Below are 21277 nucleotides of genomic sequence, written 5' to 3' on the forward strand. Positions count from 1 at the left end.
TAGAAAGAAGTTGAGTGCACGTGCTCAGCGTCATATCCAGAGGTTGTGTTTGGGAAATAGACATATGAGTGCTGCCAGCATTACTGCAGAGGTTGAAGGGGTGGGCAGTCAGCCTGTCAGTGCTCAGACTATACACCGCACACTGCATCAAATTGGTCTGCATGGCTGTCATCCCAGAAGAAAACCTCTTCTAAAGATGATGCACAAGAAAGCCCGCAAACAGTTTGCTGAAGACAAGCAGACTAAGGACATGGATTACTGGAACCATGTCCTGTGGTCTGATGAGACCAAGATAAACTTATTCACCTCGCTTTTTTAGAACGATAAGCTTTGTAAAAATCGACACGTTTCAGAAAGGCGGGGCATGGAGGAGAAAATGTACAGTATGTGGAAAATAATGTTTTTTTAACCTTAAACCGCATAAACACTTCATTACACCAAATACACAAAATAATGTTCTTTTTAGCAGCATCATATGACCCCTTTAAAATATTTTGGATGCATCATCAAGCTACACTAATATTTGATTATGCACTTGCTAAGCAGGAAATTGTTAAGCCATGTCAAGTCTCAAGGATGTTACTGGTTCATTCTTTTAAATCCAAGGTAGTTTATGATTGATGCTTCCCTATCATTGTTTATAAGACAATACCACATTGTGGAGCCAAGAAGAATTACATGGCATGAGAAATTCAATATTGTTGCACAGTAAAACATAAAATAAACACACCTTTGGACAACAGTGACCAGAGTTGTGCGTTTAAGGGTTAATGTGCAAAATATTTCCAGGTTGAAGAAAAATAAACACTAATTGTGATCACATTTGACACACTTGCAAAGCTTCTTACCTTCTCAAACTCTTTCTCCTGAATGTCAAGCATGCTCTGAATTCTCTTCATCACTTCTCTGAAGGGTTCCCCCTGCCACAGTAAATGCACACATTAAAACGGACACGACATGACGCACACAAACTGAACAAATAACAGCCATCCACCTACACGGCAAAAGAAAGCGGCAGCTGCCCGCCTACATATGCACTCAGCTAACACACCTGACGGATTTTGAGCAAAAAGGGAATTCCGAATGTCCCAAAGACTTCCTTGTGGAAATGTGCAACTGGAATCAGCATTTCATTCTCCTTGTCCAGGTCCACCTGGTCGAGAGGGATTTCCTGCCATGAAAGAAATGGAACTTGTTTCCAGGGGAACAGCATCCACAAATAAAAGTGGCATCTCAGATGCTGAATCATTTTAAGAGGCTTTACAAGGGAACAGGTCCTTTCCTGTGCACATCAGTAAATGATGGGCTTTGAGGGTTGGCGTGTATCAGCGCTTCCTTACCTCTATTCTGAATGTTCGACTGGCTGCTGGAGATAAACATTCTAGCAATTCATCTTCCTGGTGAACCCCAATAATTTTGTAGCTGACAATTTCTAACAGCCTACAGAGAGGGCAAAAAAGGACACTGTTAATATTAGCAGTGACCAGTGAAAGGGATCAGAACTATGGTCAGAGTGACTCGTATAATGGATAGCGGCAGCATCAATGAGTTATTAATGCACGACTGGCTGATATATCACCTCCAGTCTGTTATCCTTTCTCATGCAACATGTCATAAAAACAAGACATCTTTTTAAGAACATTAGGTATGTTGGATTAACTATAAATTGAACAATTACAATGCCTCTGTACTTTATAGTAAGGGGGAAAAAAAGCTGAAAAGATTTACGGGAAGTGTTTTATGCACCACTAGGTACATGCACACTACCGTTCAAAAGTTTGGGGTCGTAAGATTTTTATCAAATTGTTAAAAAATGACAATTTAAAATAAATGCTATTCTTTTGAACCTTCTATTCAAAGAATAAAAAGAAATGTATTAGTTTGCGCAAAAAAAATGCTTTCAACACTGAATTTAAAATGTTTTAACACCAAATCAGCATATTAAAATGATTTATGAGGGATGATGTGATGAAGATTTTGCCACCACAGGGGAAAAAATACATTAAAAAATATATTAAAATACAACATTTATTTAAAATTGCAATTACATTTCACAATACTGTTTTACTGTAAAACTAAAAAAAAAAAAACCCCACCTCACATCTTTTAAATGACTACAAAAATTCTAACACAAACCAGGGTTTTAAATCATTTCAACATCACATAACGAATAGAACAAAGTAATAATTGAATAAAGATCCATTTGTTGAAGGCAAAAACTAGAAAAACTCACAACCCTCATGGAAAGTCCCTTAAAGACCTCTCAGAGCAGACACTGAATAACAATACAGACTTGAAACAGAAATCCCTGATTAATGAAAAGTGCACTGAATTGAGAACACACAGACCTCAGCTTCTCTGAGCCTTTGTCGGACAGCTCCACTGCCTTTTTACATTCCTCCAGAAGGTCCCGAACACAGCCATGCTTGTCAGGGTATAGTGTGATCTCCTAAGGTGAGGGAGAGAAAATATTCACAATGACAAGTGTGCAGAACATAGTGGAAACACACATTATTGCAAATGAGAAGGGCTGGCTGGCATGACGGTATATTCAGTGTAGAATCATTGCAGCAACTTCTTACCTCCTCCCGAAACATACTGTTGAGCCAAATGGCTTTGAAACTCCTCCTGTTCTCAAAGTCTGTGATCTTCATCTTGAGCTGTGGGGAAGCAAAACCATGAATAAATCAGATGCCCGGAATGTAACGGCTTAGAAGATCTCATATTCCCTAAGAGGAGCGCCAAGTGGAAGATAAGACCTCTCTCACCTGCTGGTAGTAGAGCTTCTTAGGCTGCCGGGGCTTGAAAAACTGCAGCAGGTCTCTGAGAGTGCCTTCATAGTTGTGCCTGAGTGGGTTGCCAGGGCCGTCTCTGTACCTGAGAGGAAGAAGAATAAAAAGGAAGGTTTATGGATGAAAACATGGGGGAAAGAAGCCACACCAAACTGAAAATCAAAAGACGTACCCCTGTGACTTGAAGAACTGTAGGAGCATGGGGTCAGTATTTAACCTCTGCGCAACAGTCTTTGCCACCTGAAAAATTAAATATGAGATTATTTTTCTAAGAGGCTCTTTTTCATGTTACTGGCACATTCTGATCTACTTTTAAAAAAACTAACCTGGAAGTAGTTCATTCGGTTTGACAGTGTCACAACAAAGCCTGGGTCATTGTGAATGGTCTTGTCACAGAAGATGACATCTACACGGTGGTACAAGTAGTTACTGGCACATTCTGATCTACTTTTAAAAAAACGAACCTGGAAGTAGTTCATTCGGTTTGACAGTGTCACAACAAAGCCTGGGTCATTGTGAATGGTCTTGTCACAGAAGATGACATCTACACGGTGGTACAAGTCTCTGAAGTAGTCTTTTGCAGTAGGCAGCTCACTGGTTTCATTTTCAGGATCATCCCTGGTGGCGATACAACAAAAGAACAATCAATTTCAGAGCCCTGTTAAGCAGTGTAAAATGACTTTGGAATTAAGACAATGAATACTTACTTCTGGAACACAATTATGTCTCCATCCATTAGCTCATCCAGAGCCTTGTCCAGGGAGACATCATAGTCTTGTATTCGCTCTGTTAAATTCGGTTTAACTTCCTGTAACACAGAATGCATCATGTTTTAGTGATATGTTCCTACGTAACGCTGACAGAACACATTTACACTAACCATTACGAATGCACGAAATAAACCAACACTCAAAAGTTTAATTTGTACATTTTTAGAATGTAAATAAACGTTTTTATTATAAATGTTGAAAACCGTTGTGATGCTTAATATTTTTGTGGACTCTTTGATGAATAGAATGAATAAAAGAACAGCATTTATTTGAAATAGTGAAGACATTTACAAGTAAATTTTGATCAATTTAATGCGCCCTTGCTAAAATAAAAGAATTAATCCCTTTAATAATTCATTCCTGAAAAGTAGTGTATATAAAAAAATAAATTAATAAAATAAAAACAGAACATTGAATAAATAAAATAACAGTTTGTCTGCGGCAAGTCAATTCAAGCATTAGAACATCAGTGTGTTCTAAAGCTTGAATTGACTTGCAGCAGACAAAATAGTTTTATTTTATTTATTCAAAATGTTCTGTTTTTATTTTATTAATTTATTTTTTAATATAACATTACATGGGCCAATTGTCCATTTTATTACATGCATATCATGCATCTCTACTAACCACTTTCTATACAAAATTACAAATGATAAATGCATCATTGGGAATTCAGTGTAAACCAAGTCTTACCTCATAGAGGATAAGGCTAGTTCCCTGCTGAAACCCTGCTCTTTCACACATAACGGGCAGCAAGCCTCCTGTTTGGGTCAGGGTTAGAACAAAGTAAGCATCAGAAAGGATCGACATCAGTTTAATTAGATCTTGACAAAAACTTAATGAGAACAATCCTATTAGACATAGCTTTGAATACTCACGTATTTTACAGGATATAGGCGTGTAGATATGTCCACAATAATTTAAGCTTTTGGTTTTTGGATCATACATCTTCAAGAACAACATAACATCATCTGAAAATCCAAACAAGGTTAAAAGGTTGATGCTATCAGAACTGGAAACGTTTTGTAGACCGTTTTTGCTCTTCAGTAAGAATAAACAATTGAAACGCGAAATATCAATTGCCTAAAATGGTTCTGAATATACTGTAAATGCACACATTGAAACTCACGGTCTTTGTCGAACTTGGGTAACGTTGCACCGCTGGCGGCCATTTCTGGATCTACAGTTTCCAGAAATATTGTCCATGGGTTCTCGTTATCGCTCAAGTCGATCATCTGTTTGTGAAAATGAAATGAACAGCTTTATTCTCACAGAGAGAGCAACATAAGAAACAAGAATGACTTTAGAAAATAAGAACGTTTAAAAATGTGAGTGCGCAGACTTACAGACTTGTTGCAATCTGCTTCATAATCCAACATGGCCGGCCGTTTAGTGCCGTTGCTTCTGGCCTGCATTGGCCACAGTCTCATCTGGTCCTGAGGGAAACCCTGAAGGAGAAACAAACGTCAATTGAGACTCATGGACACACCAGAAAATAAATGCAACTAATCTGACATTAACTACATATAAACACCAACAAATGAGAATTTAAAACAACCTAACACAAGCTTGCCTAACAGAGTTGTCAGAACAATTCTTACTGATCCAACTTTCTGAAAAGTAGTGTGTATACAGAACAATACAATGTTCCGATGCCTAAATTGACACCACAAATCCCAACTAGCCTAACAGTTGTCAGAACAAACTATTTCATAATAGACAATACTGCTGGTTTAAGGATTTGCAAGCAATGCATTGCAGCATTAATAAATGATGTGGTTACAGTAGCAGGATTATCTTTTCGCTGTTTGCTCATGCATTTGCTGTGTGATGCTAAAAGCTCATTTTTTACACTGCTGGTTGACTGTCACCATGAAAAAATGAAAAACATTAATAACTGCTTTGAAGGTAAGGTATTAATAACTGCTTTGTAAAGGTAAGATTGCAGAGTTCATCATTACAAGTCATATTAAACCATAAACAAAAATGGAATAATGACAAATGTTGGTTGCCAACTGACAATTTGCCGAACAAGAAATCTACAGTTGCACAGTGCAAGTATTTATTGGCTGACATTTTGGCAAGGCATATTGCATCATCAATGAATACATTTATAAATAAATCTGGATAAACCGTTTCGGTCAAGAAAAGGACTCAAGCAGATGTCATCAACAGAAATTGTGTCAAGTAAAGTCTCACCATGGTCTGTGAGAGGTTCTGAACAAACTCAGCCAGAGTGGAGCTCTTCAGAACTTTGAACACTGTGTATTTTACTTTCTCTTCATCATACATGTCGTTGCCCTGATGCCCACAGAACTGGTCTTCTGTCACCATCTACAGGAACAAAGAGCTAATATTTGTTAAACAGAAACACAAAGTAGAATAGAATTATATAAAAAAGCCCACTCTCGGGATCTAAACTTAAAGTCTTTGCAAACAAGACCTGAAATGACCCATTTTACCTGCCACACCAAGTGTGATACATGATACATCTTCCATTCAGACAGGACATTTGAATAAACAAACGTGACTGATTTAATCTGGCATTATGTGACTCCATACCTGTACTTGCATGTAAAGGTGAGCCTCCTGCCTCTCTTTTCTCTTCTGGGCTTCCACCCTCTTCTCCTCCTGCAGCCTCTCAACCAGCTGCTGAGGGATATCCATGTCTGTGACCGGCTGCAAGACCTCACCTGGACATGACAACAGCACTTATGAGCACAAATGGACATAGGACAAATGCAAGCCGTGGAATCCACAACTAAAAACAGGGTGGTTTTCATTTGGGGTGGACTTAGTCAAAGTGAAATTACCTCGTGCTAAAAAAAAAAAAAAAGTAGCATCTTAAATTAACCTCACAGCAGGTATAAATAGGTGTGTGTGTGTGTGTGTGTGTGTGTATAGGCTAGCAGGTTTAATCAAATTCTGTACAGAAATACCAATCATTATTTTATTTATATATCTATATATATATCTATCTATCTATCGATCTAATGCCACTCACTGAGCTTGGACTCTCTGATGTACACCAACATGTAAGCGTTGGTGCAGTGACGCACTGACAAGTCATCATCGTGACCACCGTAATTGTGTTCAATGGCCTCTTCTTTAGTGCACCGTGAAACGACGTCATCATCGAACTTACACCACTGCAAGACAAACAAACAAACATTACATTTGGAAAAAACTGATGAAAGCATGTGGGAATTTCATCAACAAAAGTCAAAACGTTTGACACCAGACTAAACACTACTAGTAAAAAACAGATACAAAGCAGGGCTCCAGACTAACAAGAAAACTGGTGGCACCATCACCTGATTTGGTAGCATTTTTGTTGGTGCAATGTAATATTGTAAATATTCAAATAGTGTCCAAAGAAATGTTTTAGACTTTTATTTGACAAGACAGACGGGAGAAACAGGAGATGACTAGAAAGGAGAATCTGGAACTCTGCAAGTAAACTCTGTCTGCTGAAGCGGTGTTGCCATAAGCTGAGCGCTGCCCATGTAGCATCAAGATGACAAAGGCTAAAGGATATTTGAAACTTTTTGATTTGATAAGTATGCTACCAGTCAAAAATTTGGGGCCGGTAAAGCTTTCTCCCGAATGTCTGTCCAAATCCGGTTATTTGTGTTTCCTCTACTGAAATCTATATTAAATGATTGATTGCCCGGACTGTGTATTGCATCTGTTCAGACAGTTTGCATGTAGATGTTGTCTTACACCATGACAACATGTTGCTATCTTATGAGGCAGTGGCAGAAACATAGAAAACTGAAATGCGCAGCATATTTTCTGCTTGACTAGCACTTCACAACAACACAACCTTGTTTTTGCAAAGACATTCAGCATGTTTTCTAGGGCTGGGTTTTGACACAAATTTCACGATTCGATTCTCATTCACAAGCTTGCGATTCGATTACCAATTCGATTCAATATCGATTATTTTGGATATCAGGTACAGTACATGCCAAATTTTCTCAAGGAAAAAAAAATCTCTCAACTAATGCTGTAAAATATACATGAGAGTCAGTTGGTACTACATTACTATAATATTGAAGGTTAAAATTTACTGATTTGTTAAAATTACACTTAATGAAGTTTTTAAAATAATAAAGTTAATTACATTAATTCACTTCCATTCATTTTTATTTTTTTTTAAATATAAACATAATGGTGGCTGTCATAAAAACTTGATGGATTTATTCAAACATAAATTAAATATTGAAGAACAGTCAAATTTATAATGAATGTTATATGGTGCATATATTTAGCAAAATGCCCCTCTCTACAGTTTTTTTTCTATCGGACTAATGATTTAAGAATCTATATCGTTCCGTAAAAATGAGAATCGATTAATATCAAAAATGTTGTTTTCTACAAACAACGTCTGATGCGTTTACATTTTATGTGGCGTGAGAAAGCGACAAAGCTAAATTTTATCGGAGCGGTCAGACAAACAAATGTACAAAAATGCGATTTGAACAGGATTTCAAACGATATGAATGTAGCTTGAAACATACTAGTAAAAATCGAAATATGATTGAATTCCAAACAAATACGAACAAAAATCAGATTTGGACTGACAGGCTGAACAAAACTGAACAAAAAAAAGACCATGTATTTTAAAGAAGTCTCTTATGCTCCCCAAGTCTGCATTTATTGGATCAAAAAAGCAGTTAAAAAAGTAATATGGGTAATATAATATGATAAAAAGTAATATGATAATATTGGTATCATTATAATTTACTGTTTTCTATTTGAATATATTTTAAAATTTAATTTATTCCTGTGATGACAAAGCAGCCATTACTCCAGTATTCACGGTCACATGATCCTTCAGAAAACATTCTGATATGCTGATTTAGTGCTTAGGAAACATTCCTTATAATTTTCAAGGAAAACGGTCACTGCTTGATACATTGACGCTTAATATGCAGAAAACACCAAAATGCAGTCTCAGTCTGGAGCCCTCCAATGCTTTAAGGTTTTACTTTAACAATATTGACAAAACATTCCATGCAACCACAAGCCACCCACAAAGCCAATCCCGTTAACCACCGACAAATAAAACTAGGGACCCCTGAAATGAAAGGTTCTCACTATTGGTGCGGTGACACTCACTTTGCCGTCTCCTTTAGGATTAAGGTAGACGACGTAGTGGCCCCCGTGGTTGTCTCCGCTGTGCACCAACACAGCGTGGAGAATGTAGTTGGCTGGGTCTTTAACATCTGGCTTCTGCAGAAAGTCATCCAGAGGTAACTGCTCTGGGAATTCAAACCTGTGGGGCACAACATCAAGTATCAGGCTCAGCCTCCATTTCTCTAACATCATATGAGTGAAAGTGAGCAAGAGATTATGTCAGAAAGATTATAGGAGAGAGTGTATCTTAAAATGCACCCTCCAGTCCATATTCAAGTAAATGTTCAGTCGACAAACAACATTTAAATGAGTCACTCTCAAAGATATTTTAAGAGCGTAATCTCCCTCTCTGCATGGCACATATTTATTCAGACCACCCATAAATCACAATGCTTGTTTCAGCCATCACAGAATTTACTTCAAAAGAAATATCAGTGTGACTCATTACATCACAAACTCATTTGTGATGTAAAACAGCAGATATTACACCAAGATTAGAACATTTTTACACCTACAACACACATTGGGGGAAAAAAAAAAAAAAGACTTATTTACCTGTCATTTATCTTAATATTTTGGTCAGTCTGAGGGTCGTACATGAACCTCATGAGCTGTAGGTGCAGAATAGGAGGGAAGGTCAGGAACTTTACACCCTTCTCTGCTTCCTAAAAGACAAATGAACCAGAAATAAAGTCAAAACTCCAGTACAGTGAATTAAAATATGTATCCGGCACAACAAGATGATATAAATTATTGCATAGCGTTAAGGCACAGTCACATCAGCAAGACTTCAGCTAATTTTTGTTAAGTTGGTCTGTTGTCCATTGTCAATAGGTTATCAATGCACCACTTAGATATCACTTTTAATAGCTGCTTTATATAGGTAAACGCTGCATATTTGCATGTTAAAAGTTCAACAAACTTGAATCCCACGTGCAATGCACATTTTCACCTTGTGTCCCTCACATGAAATTCCAGCATCTTTTGAGATGACTAAGGTAAATGTGACTGCACTTTTAGGGCTGGTTAGTATTGGAGGATGATGTATGCAAACCCCTCACCTGTAGACCATGCTCCCCTGCATCATATTTGTTATCCCCATCCAGCTGTTCCACTGCCACATAATCCTTGAATGACTCAAAGACTGCAGGGCAGAGAAGGTGCATTAGTAACCTCAACACAAGTACAGCAGATACTGTGTGCAGTCCTACACAACATTATGAAATGGTATCGGAATGTGTTGATTTTGTCCTGGAACTCAGTTACGAGATGTTGGAAAATGTATTCATTTCCAGACCACACTAGAATAAAGGCCTTCCTGGAACAGAAGGGAGGACAGCAAGACAGAAGATCAGAGAAAGCCACACTTACTGTTTTTCTTTCCTTTTATGCTGAGTTGGATGTCATAGTAATCCTCTATTCTTTCTGACCGATAGTCCACATGCTTACACTGGATGTAGGACTGAAATGGAGAAAACACCCAAATGTGGTGAGGCTGAATAAATGAATCAATTCTCCACATTGTCCAACAGCTAAAAATGGAAAATCACACAATGGTTGGACCCAAACCATGTTCATCTAATCTGGCATGACTAACCCCTCAATTGATCAATGAGTTAAAGGGGTCATATGATGCTGCTAAAAATAACATTTTGTGTATTTATCCAAGGGGATCAGGCTACTCACCACTCGGCACAGTTCCTGTACATCATGCTGCATGAAACTGTCTAAAGTCTCCCATCTGCGTAAACAGACACATATTTCAAAATATATATATATATATATATTAAAAAAAAGGGTAAACAAACAGTCACATGACTGACTATGAATATTTATACAATGGCATTAGCACCCAAAAACAAACTCAAGTCTCTGAGCTGCCAGCATAACATTTAGGTCAAATGCCCCTTAATTCAACTATTAATTGCTTACAATGTTTTAGAGGGTCTTATTAAACAGAGAAACTTTCTATAGATTTCCACCAGTAAGAACTGAAACCAAGAAAAGAAAGAGGAAAAAGAAAGAGGAAAAAAAAAAGAAAGAAAAAAAAAAAAAAGAAATACAATGAATATGCTAACTTAAATGTTCATGGCCAAGGCACTCAAGGTCAAGCCAAAAATCTAAAAAGCCTTTATTTATCATGACTAGAATAATTAGAAACCCATACACATAAAATTTGGAATTAAATGGTTTGGCAATTCAGAAATATTAAACAGAACATCAACAACTGAGCACAAAACATTTAATGACAAGGAAAAACATGAAACTCATACTTCACATCTCGCACAAGAATGTCAACTGGCAGACGTGTCATGTGTCAGTGCCTGATTCATATTGCTTGTAAACTGAACATTCAAAACAAAACCTACCCAAAAGACTTAGTCAGCTTCTTTGTCCCAACAGGCTTATCGCTGTGTTGGAGCTCATATAACACCCTCTGCAGGGCGAGGGGAACACTTTTAGAGGAATCATCTCCCTCAGTAGGCATCATATAAACCGCCTAGAAAGCAAAAACAAAGCAGGTTCTGATAAATGCACAGCAATAACCTTTACTTTTCTTCTGAAAACTAAAATATTATATAATGAACAATATGCAATAAAATCAGTATTACAAAAGATAAAAAAAGTAAAACTAAAACAAAACTTGTATTGACCTACAGCTTACATAGTCAACTTGAAAAGTAGACTAACATCACAAAAGCACATGCGAAAACATTTTCTACATACTACCATTCAAAAGTTGAGACAGTAATGCTTTTTTAAAAACAAAAAAGTAATTACTACTTTTAAGCAAGGACACATTAAACTGATCAAAAGTGACAGTAAAGATTTATGTTTTAAAACATACATTTCAAATAAAAGCTGTTCTATTGGACTTTATGTTCATTAAAGATACTGAAAGAATGTATTCACAAAGACGACTGTTTTCAACAACAACAAATGTATCTTGAGCACCAAATTAGCATATTACAATGACTTTTGAGGGATCATGTGACACTAACAGGGGTTAAAGCAAAAAAAAATCTTTTGACTGAATTTTTCCTCAGCCAAACCCCATTCCACAGCCACACCTGTCACACACCCAGTTTAAGAGCAGTGTTTTCTGGTAATTAGGAGTGCTTGTCCTCCTAATTTAAAGGAGACATATTGTGCCCCTTTTTACAATATGTAATATAAGTCTCTGGTGTCCCCAGAATGTGTCTGTAAAGTTTCAGCTCAAAATACTCCACAGATCATTTATTATATAATTTTGAAAATGCCTATTTTGAGTGGTAGCAGAAACACACTGTTTTTCGGGCCTGTCTCTTTAAATGCAAATGAGCTGCTGCTCCCCGCCCACTTTTTCAGAATAGAGCTGTGCCATTACAGCTGGTACCTGCTAAAAACATGCCCCCTCCCCTCCCCACCCAAGAATCAGGTGCACTCAGAATTTAATTCATTTTAACTAAAAAAAGACAAGTAAATAGTAAATATTAAAATAAGAACAAATAAATTAATGACAGCCAATAGCACAAACAAAAACAATAAGATACAAATTAAATGAACAGTACTTTAATTTTTTCAGTTAGGTCTAACTATAATCTATTCAACTGTAAATAATAATAAAAAATTCTGATCAAAAATTATCCTTCCTAATATGAGGTGACATTGACTCCTTAAAGTGACTTTCAGGGGTATTTTCTTTTTACCTTTGTAATGGCATCATTTTCATCTTTGAATACAGAAATATTAAATGATTTATGGCTGTCGCGATTCGTCGATTTTATTAAGACGGTTCGATTTTTAAAAATCCTCGACTTCATTTTGCTTGCGTCGACTAACCGGCAAAATACCGGAAGTGCAGAGACGAGAATCCATAAAACACAATATTAGACTGTTTCCCAAGGCTGCATGATATATTAAACCCATTTAAAAATCATAATTAAGCATAATTGTGAATTCACAAACGCTACGATTTAATTAAATAATTATATGCGATGCAGTTCTAATACAGTATATGCGCTTTAATTATTTACATGCGTGTAGGTTAAGTACGTGCGTCACACAGCGGCTCCGTTCACAGTAGTTCCACAGGAACCGTTATCATTTACATAATGGAGAGTCTCAAACTCCATCTCTGCATGTTGTGAGTTTGGTTTATTATAACGTTCATCTGGGAACGCATCGTGCGCCATTTCATCAGATTTGTAAGGTAAATCATTTATAAATCCACGCAAACACAGGAGAATACATCGCAGTTTCAAAATAAAAGCTCAAACTCTCACTCGAGTTTACACGTTTTGATGTCCACATATTCATTTAATTATAGTGGCTATAGCATTTCTGTCCTAAAGAAATGGCCAAATATTAAAGGTTAAGTGGACATTTGAATTAAATGGTGCTTGGTCAATATTAAACAAGGATTAGATCACACAATAATGTGTAAAAATAATCATCAGGCCGTTGGCACCCTCTGCAGGCCTTTGTTGTAATGCGTAATGTACGTATGCTCTATTCAGAATACATTATGTATTTTCACAGTTTTGTTCAATAAAACTAGGGCTGGGCCAAAAAAATAGATTTTTCCGATTAATCGTTTTTTTTTTTTTTTAAATGACGTCGATTTGATATCGATTCTCAAAAGCCACAAATCGATCTTTTCCAGTATTTATTTCAGCACACATTTAAAACAAGATTTGATTAACGTGAATCTTATCATTAGTCTTCTCCACCAGATCGCGATGTTACAACGGAAAGCCTGTCGTTCATTCAGCAGTTATCATGGCCATACGGAAAGCCTGTCATTCATTCAGCACTTATCATGGCCATACGCGCAATTCGCAATGCTCAGGTGAAATGCTATAGTAATACTATAAATCTGTGGAAGCATTTGATATCACACATAAGGCGCCATGATTTCCGCAATGAATGAATGGCGGATGGTGCGGCGCACTTTTTTGTTTACTACACATATACTAAAGCGTGGATGACGCTCGCGGTGTTTTCAGCTTCTGCCGTGACACGAATGTCATATCCAGCTGCTCTGAGAGTCACTTCATTAGCATTTTACCAAAGAGTTTTTATGTTTTTCCTATTTAAAACTGGACTCTTCTGTAGTTACATCGTGTATCAAGACAACTAATTTTCCGTCAGTCTTAGTACACGATGTAACTACAGAAGAGTCAAGTTTTAAATAGGAAAAATATATACTCTTTGGTCATTTTTGAGCGAGATGCTAACGGTCTAATCAGATTCAATGATCTATGCTAAGCTACAGCTAAAAGTGCTACCGCCAGACCCGGAGATCGGCTGAATGGATTCGAAAATGGTAAAACTCAACTGTTTAACTCTAGGGGAGTTGGAAAATGAGCCTATTTTCAAAAATAGTGGAGTGTTCCTTTAAATAACTGAAATTATACGCTAAAAATGAAACTAAATCCACCAGCCAGTGGCGGCAAGTCACTAATGTTATCACTGAATCATTCATTCAATTGATTCGTTCGAACGGCTGATTCATTCAGGAATGAAGCAAGTGACTGTCTTTATGAATGAGTAATCATGAATCACTGACTCACTAGATTCGTTCAAAAACGCACTTTCATTGACTGAATTACACACCGCTGTGTTTGCTTTTAGAGAAGCGCAGCGGCTGAGCTGTTACTATATTTGGAACTATTTTCGTTGACGAAATAGAGCAAAATAAGGCAGTACTTGTTTATTGAACTGTTGTATTAAATCAATATCACATTTGCAAACTCCCTTAACTATTAAAAGTTGTCACTCTCCTTATCGCGATCTGTGGGCGCACAGAAAATGAGAGCGCGCGAGTGAGTTCAAGACTCAAAAGCACGTGCAAATGATACGTTCCGCCATCTGTCATCGTGTTATAAGCGCAGAACCTGCGGAATGAGCAGAATTGTTATTAATAGCTGCAATCCCGCGCCGAAGTTCAAGTTCTGCTCTGTGTTCTCTGTTAATAACCCGACTGTGAATGATACGAGCGGCATCACTATGTTGTCACTGAGAAGCAGCCGTGGCGGGGATGTTTTTTGGTACAACAACAACAACGCGCTAAATGTTTCTTTCCCCCTCATTTTTCCCAATTGATGGAAATCCGTCGTAGACTCGCTGCAATTAACGGAAATCCGTCATAGCAACAGAGAACTTTAATCCCTGCACTAAAGACAGGAGTAGGGTTGGGTATCATTTGAATTTGATCAATTCCGATTCCGCTTATCGATTCTGATTCTTTTCGATTCCCAGTTTCGATTCCAATGTGATTAAATAATGATATCAGACATTTATCCTGTATCTCTTTTTTGCAAACCATTTATTGGAGCTGAATACCATAAAAACTGGAAGAGCTGTTTGTGTGCAAAATAGAACTGCATGATTCTGGATAAATTTATTTATTTTTTTCTTTTTTTTTGCCCCAATGGAAGTTGTGGTTCTCTCATGAATCTGAAGAAAAAACATTAGACAACTAAACAAAATCACATGTAATTTATGAACAAATGATTCAATGACTCACTCAAGATGTACTTGTTTCATTACTGGATGAACCAGCATTCTTGAACTAATCTCTTGTATCTTTGAATCATACATTTTAACAGCCCCTTTTCGCCACCTACTGGCATAACAATGTAATCGACAAATCTTCATTTGAAGTGTCAAATTACTTTCAAAAGGTGTTTACTCCCTTTTAATCGCTACCGTACACATCAGAGTTTATATCTGAACTATAAACTTTTATCCCAGTACTTCTGTGATTTGAATGTTTGTAACACAGAAATAATGATACTGTGTGGCTGAAAAGACTGTGAAGCCGTTTCATTCGTGGCAGATTTAAATGTTCAAATCACACTGGTGTGATCGTACGCTGCACTGACGAACCAATGGTCACAACATTGATCGCACGTCAAAGGTTGAGGAATGAAACAGACGAATCATTGTAATTTAGGAATAGAATCATGTTGGTGTTTGAATCGTGTTCGCGAAGTTTAACGATCTATTAAATTAAAGTGCTTTGTCATGTTGGTGGTGACACCTCTCTTGCAACATGTTTAGCTATCACAGATATTATACTTAGCTTTTTTGGCATCTGATCGTAAATGTAGCCAAACTTTGGAGCGCTTAGATTAGCAAGCAAGGTCTGGCAGATCGCTAGGTCTGGTCCTCACAGATGAAGAAAAAAGCGCATAGGAATCGATAGGCGGAATCGAAATTTTAATTTGACAATAAGTATCCGATTCTGGAATCGGAATCGATTTTCAATTCCCAACTCTAGACAGTAGTAATGCCATTGCCGGAATAATTATAAATAAATAAACAAACAAATGTATATAACTCGAATAGAAAACATTTAAAAGTAGTTTTTATACTGTATGATTTACTGATTGATTTGGTAATGAACTGCAGATTTGGTAAGCATAAGAGATTTTTTTTTTAAATACTGACCCCAGACTTTTGAATAGTAGTGTATAAAAACTGCCATGATTGTATTGTTCTATGTTCTTATTCATACAAACAAGTGGTGAAAGTTATAGCCTGTTAATAACAGGGCTTGCTGTGGAGAAGATGTGCTCTGCCAGCACATGGACACACTGATACCAGTTATGATTATCAAGATTTTCTCTTATTTCACATTTTCTTTCCAGCATAAAGTGGATCCCCATCCGGAGACATGTACGACTCTAATAGGAACCAAATATTACCAATAAAAGATCCAAAATATTGCCACAGTTGGCTGCACCTGAACACAAACTACATCTCAACATAATGCATCCATTTCGGAAAGGTGAGGGATGCAGTTGGAAAGTAGGTTATATTTCATTGGATCTTACAGCAAGGATAATCAATTTGCCGAATAGGAATTGTTTTTAATATTCATTAATCTGTACCCATCCAAAAGTCATCTGCTTATCGTTACATACTGCATTCTGTAGGAATACTGCAAAAAATCTTCTGATTCTGATATTGAAAGGCAGATGTCTCACCCTCCGAAGCTGGTTTGTGAAGAAGAGAGTCTGTAGTAAGCTGTTCATGTAACACGTGGCTCCTTGATTCTTCAACCCCACGTAACCAGTGTGTTTCTTTGAATCCCAGCTGTAAGTAAAACGGTGACATCAGCTACCTTTGCAAAAGCTCATCAACTTTGAAAACATAAGCCACTAAGAAATGACTTACGCCACACCGTGAGGAGCATCAGCTTGAACATAGACCTCAAAAGTGACCTTATCATCCTCCACAAAGCCCCGTTCTGGATCGGTCACATCCTGAAATCAACCAACATCAGCTAATTAGCTCCGTTCACCTCTGATAACACCAGCTCAGCAGAGACATTCATACAAAACATGTAAACTTACACTCCATGACATGAAGTTGGAAAAGCCCCAGTCGTTTTCCTTGTGGAAGAACAGGTGACTAATGCGGCGGCTAAAGGATTTCTCATCGTCTTTGTAGTTGATTATTTTGAGCATGGCTTGAGCATGACATGACCAGGACCTTCAAATGAGGAGGAACCAAATTAGGTTTGGTTTAAAAACACCCAGAAGAAAGAAACCTGCTCAATATTTCGAAAAAGCCAAAGTGTATTAACTTTACACAAAGAAAAGAAGTCCATTATTGCAAGGTCACTTGATCACTGGAATCACTGAAATTGCTATACCAGAAAAGATAATGGCAGTGATTGCTTACGTAGAGTCTGACTCAGCATTGCACTGAAGGAAGAAACCAACGCTCTTCTGGTGAGGTCTGTAAGGGAAAAAAATACACCACAATTCTAAACCACTGAGAATTAAGTGACGGAGCAAAATCTGCATCTATAACCATCAAAGATTCTGAAGCACTATTGAAGGCATCTGAAATTATGCTCACAACAGTCCAAGCTAGTCTATAAACACTATGTTAAGATGATGTAAAGATCATATTTACTAAAGCACATACCACAATGTCATAATTACAAGTGGAAAACTCTAGATTTACTTTGAACCTGAGTTTGTGAGTTGGGGGCGTGTCATGAGAAAATTCTGACACCCGAGTTTCCGAAATGGACAGGCCATAACATTTAAACACTGCACAGGAGAAAATGATTGCTGTAGTGAAAATTTTATTCATTTTCCCCCACAATATCTACACGGCTTTCTCTTGCCATTACAGGCAATGTATATTTTCTAAATAAATAACCATTTGTTGCATATTCACATTCACATTTATTTGCCTGAAAGTCCAGGATCTCTAATCTCCAGAATCCAGATAGTGTAGATAATGCATAAATGGCAATTAATGAATGAGATGCAACATTTTTTTTTATTTAAAATCCATTGGATTTTAACTAAACATCTTAGAAACATTTAGCCTTATTAAGATTTCCCCCCAAAATAGGCAAGAATGAGCCTGGTGCCCTGCATGATTCCTATTCTTTCAGACAACAAAGCACTTGAACATGGCCACTTTAGAAGTGGAAAGTAGGACATTTGCAATAGCACGTAAAGACAGCATAAAACGCATGTAAAAAGAAAACAAACAGGTTCTCTTCCTGTCTAAGTAGGTGGTTCTTGGCTAGAAAAAAAATTTGATGCAATGTGAACCAGACATTTTGCCGTTCAGTGAAAGGCCTGAATGAGTGAGATTAAAAACAGGCCAACCTGCATGCTTCATAGCAGCACGCAGCGCTTCGTTTGCGCATTCCTAGGCCTATGATATGTGGTGTGATTATTATGTGCATGTCTTGATGGTCTCCGGACAGCAGCATCACAAACGCCCCCACACGTGCACTGCAGAACTGTGATGAAACTCAGCGCGAAAATTAGCGTCAGAAACGCAATGAGTAAGAAATCGCAACCATGTTCCATAGCCTTTCGAGTGCTACCACCGCGATCGCGGGTGTGCACGAGCCAAAAAACAGCCAAGCAAGACGTAATCACTAAAAATGGCGAGCGCTACCACAGCATGACTCGTTATACAATGAAGAAGCAGAAAATCCCCACGCGCTGGCCTTGACGCACAGTCATTGCGATGCCTAAAACATATCAAATCTATATTTACAACTGACAGCATAGGTACTCACCCCATATTATTAACTATAAGGGTGTCACTGAGAAAAACACTACGTTAATGACTCGTTTCTGAGTTGATCCGCTCGTTTACCCCCTCCCCCTCCACACACATATAACGTTAGCCGCGCTGCTAACGTTTCCCTCCGTAAACCGAGCTCTTATTCTCGGCAAACCGTGTCATCCGACACTATCCGATGAGCAAATTAATTACTTGGTTCGCGGATCCTTTGGTGAGCCATCACGCGCCTCGGGCCGCGCCGTCACCCAGATATAAACAAACACCGACGCAAGCAGGCCTCGCAGAAACCGATCTGTGCAAAATACGGTCCACCATCTTGGAATAAAACTGCCACCACTCCCCCTAATCGAGCTGCACAACTTCCGATGCGAAATGCATCCGAAGCCAATAACAACAGGAACATTAATAAGACATTGCAACAGCTAAATGCAATTTAACCGATTAGGCATCGCACAGAAAGCCTGCCATCGTGTATGTAGTCCAGGAGCGACTTATAGTTCAAAATGGTGCTGTTGTCCAGCAATCATCATCTGATGCGGCTTATCTGCCTCCATTAGCACTCAACTGTTAAAAAACACGGTGGCGGGACACGAGAATTTGCTGACAATGGAGGAAAGTCCTTCAATGAAGCAGCAACTCGTTTCAGGAATGTCTAAACAAGCAGATGCTCTGAAAAACCACTAAACTGCCAGAATAAATCGTGAACTAGTGCTCTTGCAGGACCGTTTCGACAGCAAACGTTTCACTGTCGTTTCAATCACAACTTACAGCACAAACAATACACCGTTGACTTACATGTATCCATTCTGCACGCGAACACGGGCTCGTTCGTCCAAATAACTAGCTTATTTGTGAGGATTTGCCCCTGGATGCTTTTGAGAAGTTGCCCACGGGATCTAACGTTACAGGTGTAACCGAGGGGCTCCTTACATAATCAGATGAAAAACTGACACAGTTTGGTAGATAGAAGAGCTTAAAGATGGGCTGCGCCACGTTAATTCAGGCAGCACACAACTAGCCAAACGCTAACAGAAGACAATCCAGCTCAAATAACTGTCACAAACAGCATTATTGAAGTAAATCAAACGCTGTGTGATTTTTAACAACAAAGTAGCAGGGTAATGTGACTCAAATGAGTATGTAAATAAAATAAGACGGACTTTTTGCTGACTGGTTAAACTCCTCATGCAGCGAGGTAACGTATAGTTAACGGTTAGCTGCTGGCTAGCTTAACAAGCTATTGGGGTCAAAACATGCGACAGAGTGGCTTGCTATTGAACAGATAAACAGTTACAGATCTGGATTAGAGTGTTAACATTAGCTGTGATGTTAAATGAAAGGCTGTGAGCTTTTGATTTTGCACGAGGCCTTGACGTACCCTCCATCTCCATGTCCTCGGGCTCGCTGAGCTGCTGCTCGCCTGCTTTCTGCTGCTGGGTGTGATGGTGGTTCATGTCGGCGGCTGTTAGGATGGGATGGTGCCTGGGCTCTTTGTCTCCCTCGGGCCGGTCTGGTGGCGGTTCCGCGGGCAGAGGCTGCTGGGGAGTCGGAGGACGCGGAGGTGGGGTAAACAGGTCGAGCCTTTGCGGCTGGGCCTGCGCTAAGACGACCTCGGCCTTGTCTGCTGTCAGCGCCGGGGATGGAGGAAGGGAGGCCGGTGGGTGAACAGGCAGAGAAACGCGGACGTATTTGCTCGCTATTCGCCCAATCTCGGCGCCTGGGTGAAGGGATGTTAAGGTTAGTCGGTGGCCTCGGGCTTCTGCTTAACGAAGGCCCGATGAATGAAACCCCGGCTTTCCCCCGTAGAAGTGAGGGGCGAATGCAACTCACAACAACCTGCAGCCGTGGAAAACACAGATATAGCCCAGCTGAAAGCTAGCTAAAGTGATAAAATACGAAACAGCGCGACTCGTGCGCCTCCGAGAGGTTATTTTAAATACAACTTTGCCTGCAATATTTCCAGTCCGTGTGCTCCTCCGATTGTCCCTCTTCTGGGGGGGAGCGAGGAAAAAACCTATCCATTCAAACCAGACTCTAATGTGAAATCGCACTAATTTAGAAGTTTAAACTTACAAAGATGCCCACGTTTCGCCAAGCCGTTATCACAAGTGAAACAAACCTGAACATCTAACGCCCAATTTCACCCTGAAGCTGCATCCCAAAAGGCTATTCAAAGGAGAAAAGGTAATTTTGCCCGGTCACGGCCAGAGCCTCTCTCACCCGCTCCCGTGGTTTATGATGTTCAGTTGGTAAAACTCAAAATGGCGGTCGCGCTCCTCTCTATAATGTCACATCCGCATGGCGATCCAAACAGTGGCGCACACCGCGAGCGCCATAAACACAAACGCTGCCTCGCGACAGAGTTTACTGAAACTTAGCGGTTTCATCCTATATATTTTGTTGTTGTTCAAAATTTTGTTGTGTTATATTTTTATTACTGATAGCAGCACCCCTATCGGTTATGCAGTATGTGTGTTGTATACAATTACGGAATTGTAATTTATTATTTTATTTAGT

The 21277-nt window shown here is 38.7% G+C and overlaps 1 pseudogene; it reads right to left on the reverse strand.

The window, feature by feature from the left end:
* Positions 1-21000, reverse strand: part of LOC107690320 (ubiquitin carboxyl-terminal hydrolase 7-like) — a 23644-nt pseudogene extending 2644 nt beyond the window's left edge.
* Positions 21001-21277: the final 277 nt, after the last annotated feature.

This window comes from Sinocyclocheilus anshuiensis, unplaced genomic scaffold (genome assembly GCF_001515605.1).
Source record: "Sinocyclocheilus anshuiensis isolate Anshui unplaced genomic scaffold, SAMN03320099.WGS_v1.1 scaffold461, whole genome shotgun sequence".
Lineage (NCBI taxonomy): Eukaryota > Metazoa > Chordata > Actinopteri > Cypriniformes > Cyprinidae > Sinocyclocheilus > Sinocyclocheilus anshuiensis.